Here is a 14,005-nt window from a genome sequence, read left to right on the forward strand (position 1 = left end):
AACATTCAAAGGAAGTATACCATTTCCCAACACTTCCTATGAAGCCAGCATTACTCTAATACAAAAACCAGATAGAGAAAATACAAAGAAAGAAAAATGCAGGCCAATATATCTCTGATGACCATAGAAGTTACAATCCTCAACAGAACTCTAACAAATCCGATGCAACATTACATTGGAATGAGCATACACCATGCCAAAGCAGATATATTCTGGGGAAGTAGGATGAGTCAACATCCAGAAATCAATAAATGTGATGCATCACATAAACAAATTGAGAGAGATTCATATCCATTGGTGCAGGAAAAGCATTTGAGAAAATCCAACATCCAATTTTGATAAAAACTCTAAGCAAACTGGGCATAGAGGGATCATACCTCAACATTATAAACCCTTAGGTGACAAAACTACAGACTACATCATACTCAATGGGCAAAAACAATTACTCTAAGAAGAGGAACAAGAAAGGGATGCCCACTCTCACCACTTCTGTTCGACAGAGTACTGGTAGTGCTAGGCAATGCAGTCAGACAAGAAGAAGTCAAACAAGGCATGCCCATTGGAAAAGAAGAAGTAAAACTGTCATAATTCGCAAATGGCATGGTATTGTCCATAGAAATACCTAAAGACTCCACCAAAAAAACTAGGAGATTTAATAAATGAATTTGGCAATGTAGCAGGGTACAAAATTAACACCCAGAATTCTATGGCTTTTTGATACACAGATAATGAACTCAGAAAGAGAAACTAAAAAAAAAAAAAAAAAAAAAAAAAAAATGCCATTTATCAGTGCAACAAAAAATTAAGAAACCTAGAAATAACCGTAAGTAAGAAGGTATACACCAGTCATGGAAAACTACAGGAAATTGAAAAAAGTGATAGAGGAAGACTGAAGCAAATAGAAGAACATACCATGTTCATGGTTTGGTACAATCAACATCATTAAAATGTTCATAGTACCCAAAGCAATGTACAGTTTTAATGTATTCCCCATTAAAATATCAATGGCGTATCTCACAGACATAGAAGAAAGTTTCCAAAAATTCCTATGGATTTAAAAAAAGACCCAAAGAGTTACAGCAATCTGGAAAAAGAAGAACAAAGTTGGAGAGATCACAATACCAGATATCAAGCTATATTACAAAGCCGCTATTCTCAGAAGTGCCTGTTACTGGCACTAAAAAAGGCAGAAAGACCAATGGGACAGAACAGAGAACATACAAGTCGACCCTAACCATTATGCTCAATTAATATTTGACAAAGGAGGCAAAAGCATAGAATGGAGTCATACAGTCTCTTCAATAATTGGTGTTAGAACCTGGATGGCAGTCAGGCCTAGGAAAGGAGGAGTGTGGGTAGGTTGGGCGGTGGGGCTGGGCGGGGAGGGGCAGGGCAGGGCGGCTGCACACTGGGCTAGGACTCCACTGGCACAGGCACTGCAATGGAGACTCTTGCCCTTCCCGCGGGGTCTCGGGCCTCCGGGCAGGGCCCCATGGAGGACCTTAGCCTGGACAGTTGCAGAGAGGAAGATGCGGCGCCTGCTCTTTGCATTGATGCAAGTGCAAGAGTTTGCACATGGCAAATTTGCTTTCTGTGTCACTTACAGACTGGTACACATTTGCCCCTGGTAGAATGGACAGTCACAGTCCTGGCTGGTGTCTCCATGAGCTGGAGCCTGGTCCCAAACACCAGAGGTGGCTAGTCTGGCAGGTCAGGGAATTCACCTCGGTTTTGTGTTAGATTCCTGGTCAGGGTAATTAAGGGAAGAAAGGGATCTCTCCTATCTCTCTCTCCCCCCTCTCTCTCCCCCCTCTCTTGCGCTCTCTCTCTCCCCCTCTCTCTCCTCTTCTCCTCCCCCTCCCCCTCCTCCGCCCCCTCTTCTCTCTCTCTCTCTCTCAGCAGTAAACATATCTTGGGATGAGAAATATAAATGTAATAATAAACAGGTTCATAGGATCTGGGCAAGAGAGGGCATCCCAACCTGGAAGGTCTCTGAGGTCCAAGCTGGAGCATGTCCCCAGAGGGGAAGGTCTATGGCTATAGGGGACTGTAGCCTCCATTCTTGCAGATCCAAGGCTTAGGAGAAAAAAGCCAAGAAAAGGGCTCATTCTCTGGGCCTGCAGGTCATTGCTTTGCTATCTGCATCTCATTTCTTTCATTCTCACTGGCTTTTCTTCTGAATATGTGGGTGCATATGCCCTTTCTGATTGGTGTTTGCCATTTCTTGAGATATGTTCCTAGTAGTGGGATTACTGTTCAAATGGGAGCGCCGTTTTTTTCAATTTTTTGAGGAAACTCCATAGTATTCTGCATAGTTGCTACACCAGTCTGCATTCCCACCAGTGATGCAAGAGGATTCCTTTTACACCCCATCCTCAGCAGCACTTGTTGTTTGTTGAATTGTTGATGATAGCCATTCTGACCAGTGTGAGATGGTATCTCATTGTCCTTTTGATTTGCATCTCTTGAATGATTAGTGATTTGGAGCATGTTTTCATATGTCTTTTGGCTTTCTGTATGTCCACTTTCGAAAAGTGTCTAAGTCCTATGCCCATTTTTTGATTGGAATATTAATTTTCCTTTTGTTTAAATGAATGAGTTCAGTATGAATTTTGGAGAATAGGTCCTTGTCGGATATAACATTGGCAAATATCTTCCTCCAGGCAGTGGACTTCCTTGTTTTGTTGTGTATTTTTTGGCTGCTTCTTCTCTGCAGAAGCATTTTAATTTAACGTCGTCCCATTTATTTCTTTTCTTCTCAGTTTCCATTGCCCTAGGAGCTGTATCAGTAAAGATATTGCTGAGACAGATGCCTGATGTTTTGCTGCCTATGGATTCTTCTAAGATTTTCATGGTTGCCCACTTACCTTTAAGTCTTTTATCCACTTTCAGTTTATTTTTGTGTATGTTGTAAGTTGATGGTCTAGATTCATTTTTTTTTTTTTGCATGTATCTACGGTATTTGTCCAACATCAATTATTAAAGAGACAGTATGACTCCATTGTATGGTTTTGCCTCCTTTGTCAAATATTAATTGAGCAAAACTGCATGGATTGACTTCTGGGTTCTCTGTTCTGTTCCATTGGTCTATATGTCTCTTTTAGTGCCAGTAACAGGCAGTTTTGAGAATGGTGGCTTTGTAATATAGCTTGATATCTGGTATTGTGATCCATCTAACTTTGTTCTTCTTTGTCAAGATTGCTGTGACTTTTTGGGATCTTTTTTTAGTTTCATAGGAATTTTTGGAGACTTTGTTCTAGGTCTGTGAGATATGCCATTGGTATTTTAATGGGGAATACATTAAAACTGTAGATTGCTCTGGGTAGTATGAACGTTTAATGATGTTGATTCTACCAATCCATGAATGTGGTGTGTTCTTCTATTTGCTTTTGTCTTCATCTATCTCTTTTAAATTTCCTGTAGTTTTCCAAGAACAGGTCTTTTACCTCCTTAGTTAAGTTTATTCCTAGGTATGTTAACTTTTTGTTGCAAAAGTAAATGGGATTTTTGTTGTTGTTGTTGTTGTTTTAGTTTTTCTTTCTGTAAGTTCATTATTGGTATATCAAAAAGCCATAGAATTCTGGGTGTTAATTTTGTATCCTGCTGCATTGCCAAATTCATTTATTAAATCTCCTAATTTTTTGATGGCTCCTTTAGGTATTTCTATGGACAGTACCATGCCATCTGCAAATAATGACAGTTTTACTTCTTCTTTTCCAGTGGGCATGCCTTGTTTGACTTCTTCTTGTCTGATTGCATTGTCTAGCACTACTAGTACTCTGTCAAACAGAAATGGTGAGTGGGCATCCCCGTCTTGTTCCTCTTCTTAATATTTTTTTGCCCATTGAGTATGATGTTGTCTGTAGGTTTGTCATATAGTGGGTATGATCCCTCTATTCCCAGTTAGCTGAGAGTTTTTTCAAAAGTACAGGCCCAGTGCAGAAAATTTTGTGCACTCCGTGGGGCAGCGGCGGGGGGAGGGGGGAGACTCGCTCACACCACCGCTGTGCTGGCAGTCATTAATCTGGCTTGTGGCTGAGCAGAGCTCCGCCTGTGGGAGGGTACTGACCACCAGGGGGTAGCTCCTGCATTAAGTGTCTGTCCACTGGTGGTTAGTGTGCATCATATTGACCAGTAATTCCCAGTCATTTTGCTGTTAGGGTCAATTTTCATATTACCCTCTTATTATATAGGAGGACAGAGGCCTGGTGCACGGGTGGGGGCCAGCTGTTTTGACCTGAAATGTGTCCGGATCAGGGTGGGATTCCTGCTGGGGTGCCTGGACAGCCTGGGTAAGGGGCTGATGGCTTTTCCAAAGTCTTTGGTAACGTGAAATATTGGAGTTGCTTACATTAAGTAATAAAACTTATTAAAACTCTAAATGTTTTGAAATAACAAAATACTGAAATATTAATTTGAGTTTGACTCGAATGAAAAAATAAAGGACAGATTTGAATCTATTAATTAAATAAGTCTTTGTTAATTTTATTGGAAATATATCCATAAAAATGTGAAGGTATTACGAAATTAAGACATGCTAAGTATTTAACTTACCACCTAAAATTTAAGGCTTCCAAGAATTAAAAGTTCAAATTAAATTGGGAGAAACTATATGCTTGTAATGATACAATGCATAAAGTTTAAAAATTCATTATCAAGAAAAATAATTCTAGTGATTTCTCTGGAAAAACTTAGTAGTACAAAATATATTATAGTCCTTATGTGTACTATGTGTGGTAAAATTTCAACGTAGGATATAGTATTTTATTGGACTGATTAAAAAAGAGGATTAATTCTATGGTCTGAACCAAATTTTAATATAAAAACCAGTTTAAATTTTATTGATCTATTTAAGAATAATTACAACAAATGTATAATGTAATGTTTGGGTTACACATATTTGTGATAGTCTTTCCATGTTAAATTTCAAGACTTTAACCAAGAGATAGCTTTGAAACTTTTCAAGTGCCCTGGAATAATTCAAGGGTTTACTCTTCTTAAGAGAAATATTTTAGGAATAGAAATATTTTCAAAGCAAATTACGCCAATCTAATATACTTGAAATCACTTGAAGCTTCACCAAATAAAAATCAATAACTATTTTCTTTTTACATACACATATTTTAAACGTTAAAAAAGTATCAAACTCTAAGGGAGGGCAGGACAAAGTTGCTGAATACTTCTTAAGCAACATCGGACTATTTAGCAGCAGAATTTTAAGATGGGAGCCCTGACAGCCTGATCTTTAGATAGACCTGGGGGTAGTGCAACATCTGGACTTCATAGGTCAAATGTATAAGTTTACTTACTTTGCTTTCTCAATAAAGATGCATACTTTATTCACGTAATAAATTAGCTTTTTACAATATAATCAAGGTCTCATATAAACTCAGTTATACGAGAAGCAGATATTTTATTTGCAATTGGTTCTAACACAGTCCAGAGTAAAATTTCTGTACCTATGCAAATGAGCACTAGCCAAAAGAATGCTGTTTAAAAGTAAATTTTAAGCTTAATAGAAAGGAGAAATTTTTAAATCTCTTTTGCTACTACTTACAAGGAAAACAAAAAGTTATTATTGGAGCATTAAATCTCACCATTAATAAGACACCATAGAAAAAAGGGAGTTACTTTTACTTAATCTGTATGCATTGCACAATTGGCCAGCATACCTCTCTCTTATTGGTATTTCTTAAAAGGAACCAAGTTTGTAGCTCTATTTCAAAGAAAAAAAAAACATGTTTTTAAAAGAAACTCCCTAAATGTGGCCTAGAAATTACTCTGGGAGAAGAAACAGGAGCAGATTCCCTTCAAAGATCTAGAAAACTGTAATTAAAAATAAATGTATTAGGCCTCATAAAGAAAATTAAACAATTTACATTTTGCCTCTGTAAACAACACTTATGTCAATATACTCAAAGACTGATAGCAAAAACCCTATTAGTGTCATTTACTGTCCCCACCCAATGACAAAGTTAGGAAATAAGCCTTATTTTAGACTGATTTAAATTAGCAAACAAAAATAAAAGAATATTCAGGGGGAATTTAGTTGTAATAGGCAGAAACCTATTCCTGGAGCAGTCACTGTTTTTACTGATAGTTCATCTCATGGTAAAGCTGCTTATAATGCAAAGAATTCAGACCAATTCATTCAGAGCAGTCATCCTTCTGTGCAAAGAATCGAATTAGAAACTATCAAGTCTGACTTGCAGGATTTCCAAAAGCCTCTTAATATTATCTCTGATCTGCCTGTGCTGCTGGCCTGGTAAACAGAACCACAACTACTGAATTTAAATGGCTGTGACCGATGCCTATCTATACTATTTGAACAAGTCCTGGTCCTTTAACAAAAGGAAATGCATAGGCCTATCAATTAGTTATTTAATTAAACAGTCCAGGGGAATCTCATCAACTTTTACATCAGCCTGCCAAAATATTGTACAGCAGGCAAAACAGATTATCAAGAAATGTCCCCCTTGCATGCTATATCTGCTACAAGGGCCTCTAAATCCCAACTTGAAAAAAAAAGTGGGGGAATAGTGAAGAAATCTCCTGTAAGTAGACCACACCAAGCCTTAATTACTTTAAAATTTTCCCTTGTAATGCTGATGGCAAGACACCCATAGAATTACACTGGTGAAAGAATAAGCCAAAGCAAAATGGTCTGGTTAAATGGAAAGATACCGAGTCTGGTTTATAGAAGGGTCCCTTTATTAACCTTTGGTCGAGAACATACTTGTGTGTTTCCATAAAACTCCTCCAAGCCTGGGTGGTTCCTGCAACATGAATCTGAGAGAGGAACTGACCAGACTACTGCAACCACAGGTAGCAGCGGCCCCAAGCAAAATGCTGAGGAGTCAGAGGAGAAACATCCAGAGATGGGGGATGGTGAAGAAGCTTGCCATGCTAGCACTCATCATCAGTGCATTGGTGCAGGTTGCCCATGACAAAGCCAAAATGTTCAGACCTACATTGCCATTTCTCACCATTTGTCCACCATCCTGAACTCGAACATCATTGCTGTCATGTCACAAGCTAACAGTGACTGGGAAAGGGATCCATAAAAAACTACTGGCCCCAAAAGAAGCCTACTATGAATGAATTCCTTAAATACCTGACAATAATATGTAGAAGGACATGAAAGGACTCAATCCTTTTCGACGAATCTCCCTACATTTCCTTTATAGAGTAACCGCTATTGTCTTTCTTTCTTGTTCTTCTATGTTTGCTTCCAGTGTTAAGATGCAGAATGAAAAGTCTTAAAAGGATCTGAGCCCAGCTAATGGCAGACACCTTTCTAAACTAATTAAGAAAGCAAAAAGGGGGAAATGTCGGCCCAGCAAAGACCAACAGTAGTGAACATATCAATGCGAGAATCCTACAGCAGGCGAATGGACTTTGATATTCAGCATGGCTGAAAATCAGCATTTTGTTACCCTGCTGTTGGCAAAGTGGCTGTAAGCAACCTCCTACTATGATAATACTTTTATTGTTTACTGAACTTTACCATTGATATGCCTGTATGCTTAGATAAAGGACAAATGTGTATTTAAGTAAATAAAAGCTGATGGGTCTTTGGTTTCAGAGAGCCTCTTTACTAGAGAGAAATGTCTTCACCTGGCTTCACCCATGCCTTCTAAACATGTAATTGTTGTCTAGTGTATTCATTTCAGTTCATAGACATTTGCAGTTCCTGAATCTTTGCTGCAAAAGGTTGCTGCAGGGAAGGTAGGGGAAGGTGGGGTTAGAGAGATCAACTAAGGGACTTGAGGCATGCATATAAGCCTGACTAATGGACACTGACACCAGTGGGGGTGATGACATGAGGAGGAGGTAGGAGGGACAAATGGGGGATAATTACACAAATGTAATATCTTAATCAATAAAGAAAATAATAGCCCTAGCTGGTTAGGCACTGTGGATAGATTATTGGCCTCCAGACTGAAGAGTCCCAGTTTCGATTCCGGCCAAAGACACATGCCTGGGTTGTGGGCTTGGACCCCAGTGTGAGGCATGCAGGTGGCAGAGAATCAATGATTCTCATGCATCATTGATGCTGCTATCTCTCTCCCTCTTCCTATCTCACTGAAATCAATAACAAATATTTCAAATAATACAAGAATAAACAGATGAATAAAATAGAGCCAGAGTAAAAAATATATGTTTTAGAATATAATAAAAGGAATCCTATTATTTTCATATATTTAATAATTCCTACAACTTTTGTGATAAAATAGGTTTGCACTGTTTTGGTAATATTATATTTATTTTTTTTCCTTAACATATTAATGTTTATTGCATGTAACACTATATTATAACAGACTAATATGCAAATTGTCCCTTCAAACAGGAGTTTGACCAGGAGATCCACCATGGGGTGGGACAGTCTGGCTAGCATCCCGGGCTGCACCCTGCAGGCAGCCCCACACTGTTCTGTCCACGGCCCCCCTCCACCCCCGCAATGATTGAGGACCCGCCAGCCAGTAATCTGCCCACAGCCCCTTCCCCTGGCCTTCATCTTCCCCTATCTGATCCTCCACTCGATTGGGGTGGGACCAGCCAGCCAAACACCTGTATCCCCTCCCCCTGGCCAACCCGGCGATTGGGGTGTGCAGGCCGGACACCACCCATGCACGAATTGTACATTGTGTCTCCAGTATTATTATATTTAAAATTATTTTTCTTGGAATATTAATGCTTATTGCATGTAAAATTATTACATTTAAAATAGGTTTTCTGGAAATATTAACATTTATTGAATGTAACATTATGACACTAAAACCATTTTTCTTAAAATATTAAAAAAGTAAATATAAAAAAGAGGGACACTGTATCAACATGGATTAAAAGGAATGCATTCCTCACTCTGGTGTTATCTACTGATTCCCTCACTAATCAGAAGATGAAGAATTATTTCCTAACAATGAAACAATAAGATAGTATTCAGTACAGATGCCCATCCACTACTCCCTTTCCACATGGCTTCCTGAAATTAAAGTGCGGCATTCCTTTTAAAACAGCTCATTACTCTAAACCATGAGAGACTGTACCATTTACCTTGACTTCCCATCCCAGTAATGCTTTGCCTTGGAAAAGAATGTGCAGGTCTTGTAGGTGGAGGATCCCAACTTCTTGAAGGTGGAGTTCTTTTCAGTGGAAGGGAATCCACCCTGCAGCCACTTCTGTGAAGATTAATTGTATGTCCATCGTCCTCTGTGTTATAAATAACATCATTCTACTTGAGTAGGGTCAACATTTGTTAAATGGTCAAGTCTGGTTATTGTGTATAAATATTTACTAAACAGGATCATGGTCATAAGCATGCTGGTTAGCCCAAAATGATAAAATTCTGTCTTTACATGTCTTCAGTACAGTGCTCAGAGTTATTGAAAATCAGTTGGGATAACTGAGAAAGAACTGAAGCAGCATAAATATATGTGCCAATAAAACAAAACAAAACACACACACACACACACACACACACACACATTCACACACACACATACACACACACTGGAATTTGAATGCTGAGAATGCAGATATACTAAGTGAAAGAAGTTATTTAAAAGATACAAGAAAACAGTCTGAACTAGTCTTCAAATTAATTTCATGTCAATAAAAGCTTTTAAAATATGTAAAGTCGCCAAAATCGGTTTGGCTCAGTGGATAGAGCATCGGCCTGTGGACTGAAGGGTCCCAGGTTCGATTCCAGTCAAGGGCATGTACCTCGGTTGCGGGCACATCCCCAGTAGGAGATGTGCAGAAGGCAGCTGATTGATGTTTATCTCTCATCGATGTTTCTAACTATCTCTCTCCCTTCCTCTCTGTAAAAAATCAATAAAATATAAAATAAAATAAAATAAAATAAAATAAAATATGCAACGTCATAGTTAAAAATTAAAATATAAAAAGTCAAAATGATGCATTACAAAAAAGTGTTATTTAATGAATGTTATCATATAATTCCTACAGTTCATTTATAAAATAATTCTTTGATCAGAATACTACACTCTATTTTAATAGTATTTAAAGAAAACATGTTGAATAATACATAATTAACAATCACTGTTTTCATTTTCAAATAGAAAAGAGGCTTATCTTCCAATCCTGTAATCCGTCATGGGAAAGAAGAACTATGAGCATCCTCATATGTGGCCAAATATGAACTGGCAAACTCTTCTCAGTATCACCCAGATGGGATAAAAGGGAACATTCATCTTCATCTTGCACAAACTCTGCAATAACACTTTAGGAAGTTTCGCGAGAAATGTCACACACCTAATTACCACAAATGGACACTAAATCTTTGAAATTAGGAAAACTGGTTAATATGAAACCAACTTTTCCTGCTACAGATATATTGAAATGAATATACTTTCCTTTCATAGTCAGTCAAATAAGTAAATAGGTAAATTAATTAAAAGACAACTCCGCGAAAATAGCTCATCAACATTTTTATTCATGTTTCATATTCCTCATATACAAGAAAGAAAGAAGGAAAGAAAGACCAATAAACTTGGTGAATCATTGGTTTTTAGCCTTTTCCTGAGTCAGAGACCCCTTTGTGAATCTATTTAATACCATAGACATTTCTCATATGTAGTTTCCAAACGGAAAGTTTTCTACACCAAACGTAAGTACAAGATCATCTTATCAAATTAATAATAGAGATTATTATTTTACACAGTACAGGGTTGCACATTCCTATACTCAAAACTAGTATTTCAAATCCAATTCTAAATAATGAAGTGTGTGTCCTTGAAGTTCATGTAGTTAGACTAACTTTTATTTCAGTGGGAATTTTCCAATGTGAATTGATGTCCTTTTTTCAGACGAAAGAAGGGTACATTCAGAACAAGTTCTTAGTAGTTCAATAAAAATGAATCTTCACTTTAAACCTGCATGACTTCTTGTTCCCAAAGTGTAACATTCTAACATAAGATCAATAGAATTGAGTTCTTCAGAGAACAGTTGAAGTGACTAGAGGCAAACAGTAATGCTAAAATGGACTGAACTTAGCTTGAGGTTTAAATCCTACCCCTGTAAGGTCATTAGGAGTGTTTCACACATTACATATTGCATTCATTATTAGAAGTGCTATACCTCTTTAGCAATTACAAATCATATTGATCATCAGTATACATTCTCAATCTAATGAATGGTATCACTTCTTTTGCTTTGAATGATATGAATGAAATTGAGGTGTATCTCTTCATTCAATGTTACTGTTTTCACATAAATAATGGTTGCATGCTGATATCATTTTTAATTTTTTAAAAACATTTGAGTTACTGACAGTTTCTGCACTCTTTATTGAATTTATAGGAGTTAATATATCACATTGGCTTCAGGTACACAAGTCTATGATACCTCATTTGCATATTGTATTATATGTTAACCTAAGTCAGATCTCCTACCATCCCTAGATTTTGAAACATTACCTAAGTGTTTTCCACCTGAGGGTCCTTTTGCTTCTCTTACTTCCTCCTCTTCCACTTCTCAGACTTCTCACATCACCTCTATTTCTTGATGGAAGTGGTGTCCTCTGCCCACGCCAACTTTGAAAAGATGGTTTCTTTGTGTAGTTTAATTTAATTGTTTTTCCACCCACAGACTAAAATGAGTACACATAATATCAACACTACATAACATTTAACCTGAACAAATGAGCAACTGTTTGAAACCTACTTATTATTGCAACTAAAATCAAGATCTACCTCAAATTCTTCTCCCAAAACAAGCATTTCCTTCAAAAATGATAGAGTCCTTTTTGATGGTAAGTTTATGAAACACTTCATTATTAACAATATTCCATTGAAGTGTTCAATACAGAATCATATATGTTGGTTAATAAAAGTCCTCCAAAGACCTCTAGTAATAAGGACTAAAATGTCTCACATTCCAGGGGAAAACACATACATTCCACTCTTGTTTTTTGATAGGCTTATTCTTGGTTATCTGGAGAGAGGGAGAGAGAGATGGAAACACAGATGAAAGAGAAATATTTTGATCAGCGGCTTCCTTAAATGTCTCATACTGGCAAACCAGCCAGCACCCTGGGCATGTGTCCTGACCCGTTATAGATGATGAGACATCTTGGTTCACAATTCTATCCTCAACCATTGAGCAATACTGACTGGGCAATGTGGATTACTTTTTAGAATGTGTCTGTTTTGACACATCTATTTCATTTTTTCCAGTGCACCCGGCTTACATAAACCATTTGTTTTTTAAAACAAACAATCATTCATTCAAAATGATTAGGTAGTTTATTCCTGCTCTACCACTTCTCAGATTTCTTACTTTTACTATCTCTTCAGTTAAAATGACAGAAAACAATGTCCAGTATGAATGCAACTCTGTATACTTAGTTCTTATTTGTTTCTCCATTCTATTTTTAATCAGCTCCTTGCACAATCTTTAGTATTTTTATGTTACTACACTGTTTGATGTTAAATATGGTTCTAAGAAAACAATCCGTCTTGAAGTGGAGAGCTGCTATGACTAGGAACCCAGCCTCACCTCCACCCAGATGGGCCTCAGACATCACCTGAGGTCCACTCAGGCCAAAGAACTTTTTACGTCAGCAGCAGACCCACAGACACCAGAACTCAACCCCACCACTGCCACTGCCTACTGTGAGTCTTGCAGTGTACAATTGAATTGCCGATCCAATCTGTGGCCATTGGCCCATCGCATCCAGGCACCTGGATTCTGCAATGATAGCTAAAATGGGGAGACAAACAAACAACGCCCACATGACAGAAAAGGAGGAATTACCAGAAGAGGAACTCAATTAAATGGAGACATACAATATGTTAAAAAAGGAATTCAGAATAAGGGTCATAAAGTTCATACACCAGATGCATGGGAAATCCACAACTTACATAAGAATCAAGGAAAAATGAAAAAAATTGATAATAGCTGCAATAAAAAAGATGATGGAAGGTTTCAATAGTAGACTAGAAGTAGCAAAGGACTGAACCAGTGATTTAGGAGACAGGGCAGAGTAACACACCCTGAACAACACAATCTGAACAGCAATTGGAGAGAAAAAATAGAAATCAGGAGGCTATCCTAAGGGAGATTGGGGACAACATGAAACAAAGTAACATGTGTATAATAAGGGTGTCAGAAGGACAAGATGAGGAACAAGGATTAGGAAACCTATTAGAAGAAATAATCACAAAAACTTCCTGATCTTGGAAAGAAAAAGTCACACAAGCACAGACAGTGCCAAATAAGATGAACCCAATAAGACCTATACCAAGACACATTGTAATTATAATGGCAAACAATAACAACACAAACAGAACCTTAAAGGCTGCAAGAGAGAGTCAGAGAGTCACCTACAAAGACTCTCCTGTTAGATTATCAAATGATTTTTAACAGAAACACATGAGGCCAGAAGGGAATGAAAGGAAATATACAAAGTGATGCAAAACAAGGGACCAAATACAAGAATACTTATCCAGCAAGGCAATCATTCAAACTATAGGGTAATTCAGTGTCTACACAAAAAAATAAAAAATCTAAGGGAGTGTTTCACTACTAAATGATCAATGCAAGAAATGTTAAAGGGACTGTTGTAAAAAGAAGGAATAGAAGAGACAGAAGAAATGCAGGCATAAAGAAAACAGTGGCAACATATCAGTACCTATCAAAATACACTTAAACCTAAAAGGACTAAACACTCCATTCAAAAGATATATAATGGCCAAAATTATAATAAAACAAGACCCATATGTATGCTGTCTATGAGAGACCCACCTCAGAATAAGGGAATCACACGGACTGAAAATGGAAGGATAGAAATACTATTCAGGCAAAGGAGGGGAAAAAACTGGGGGATCAATAATTATATTTGAAAAAATAAATCTCAAGAAGCCAAGATGGCGATGGAATAGGCAGACATGTCCCAGGGCTTGTCCTGGAGCAAATGGAGTGAGTAGCTGAAACTAATAACACCCACCCGGAATTGGCAAAGTACACTCAGGTGGTGAGA

This window comes from Myotis nattereri (genome assembly GCF_964212035.1).
Source record: "Myotis nattereri genome assembly, chromosome: Y".
Classification (NCBI taxonomy): Eukaryota; Metazoa; Chordata; class Mammalia; order Chiroptera; family Vespertilionidae; genus Myotis; species Myotis nattereri.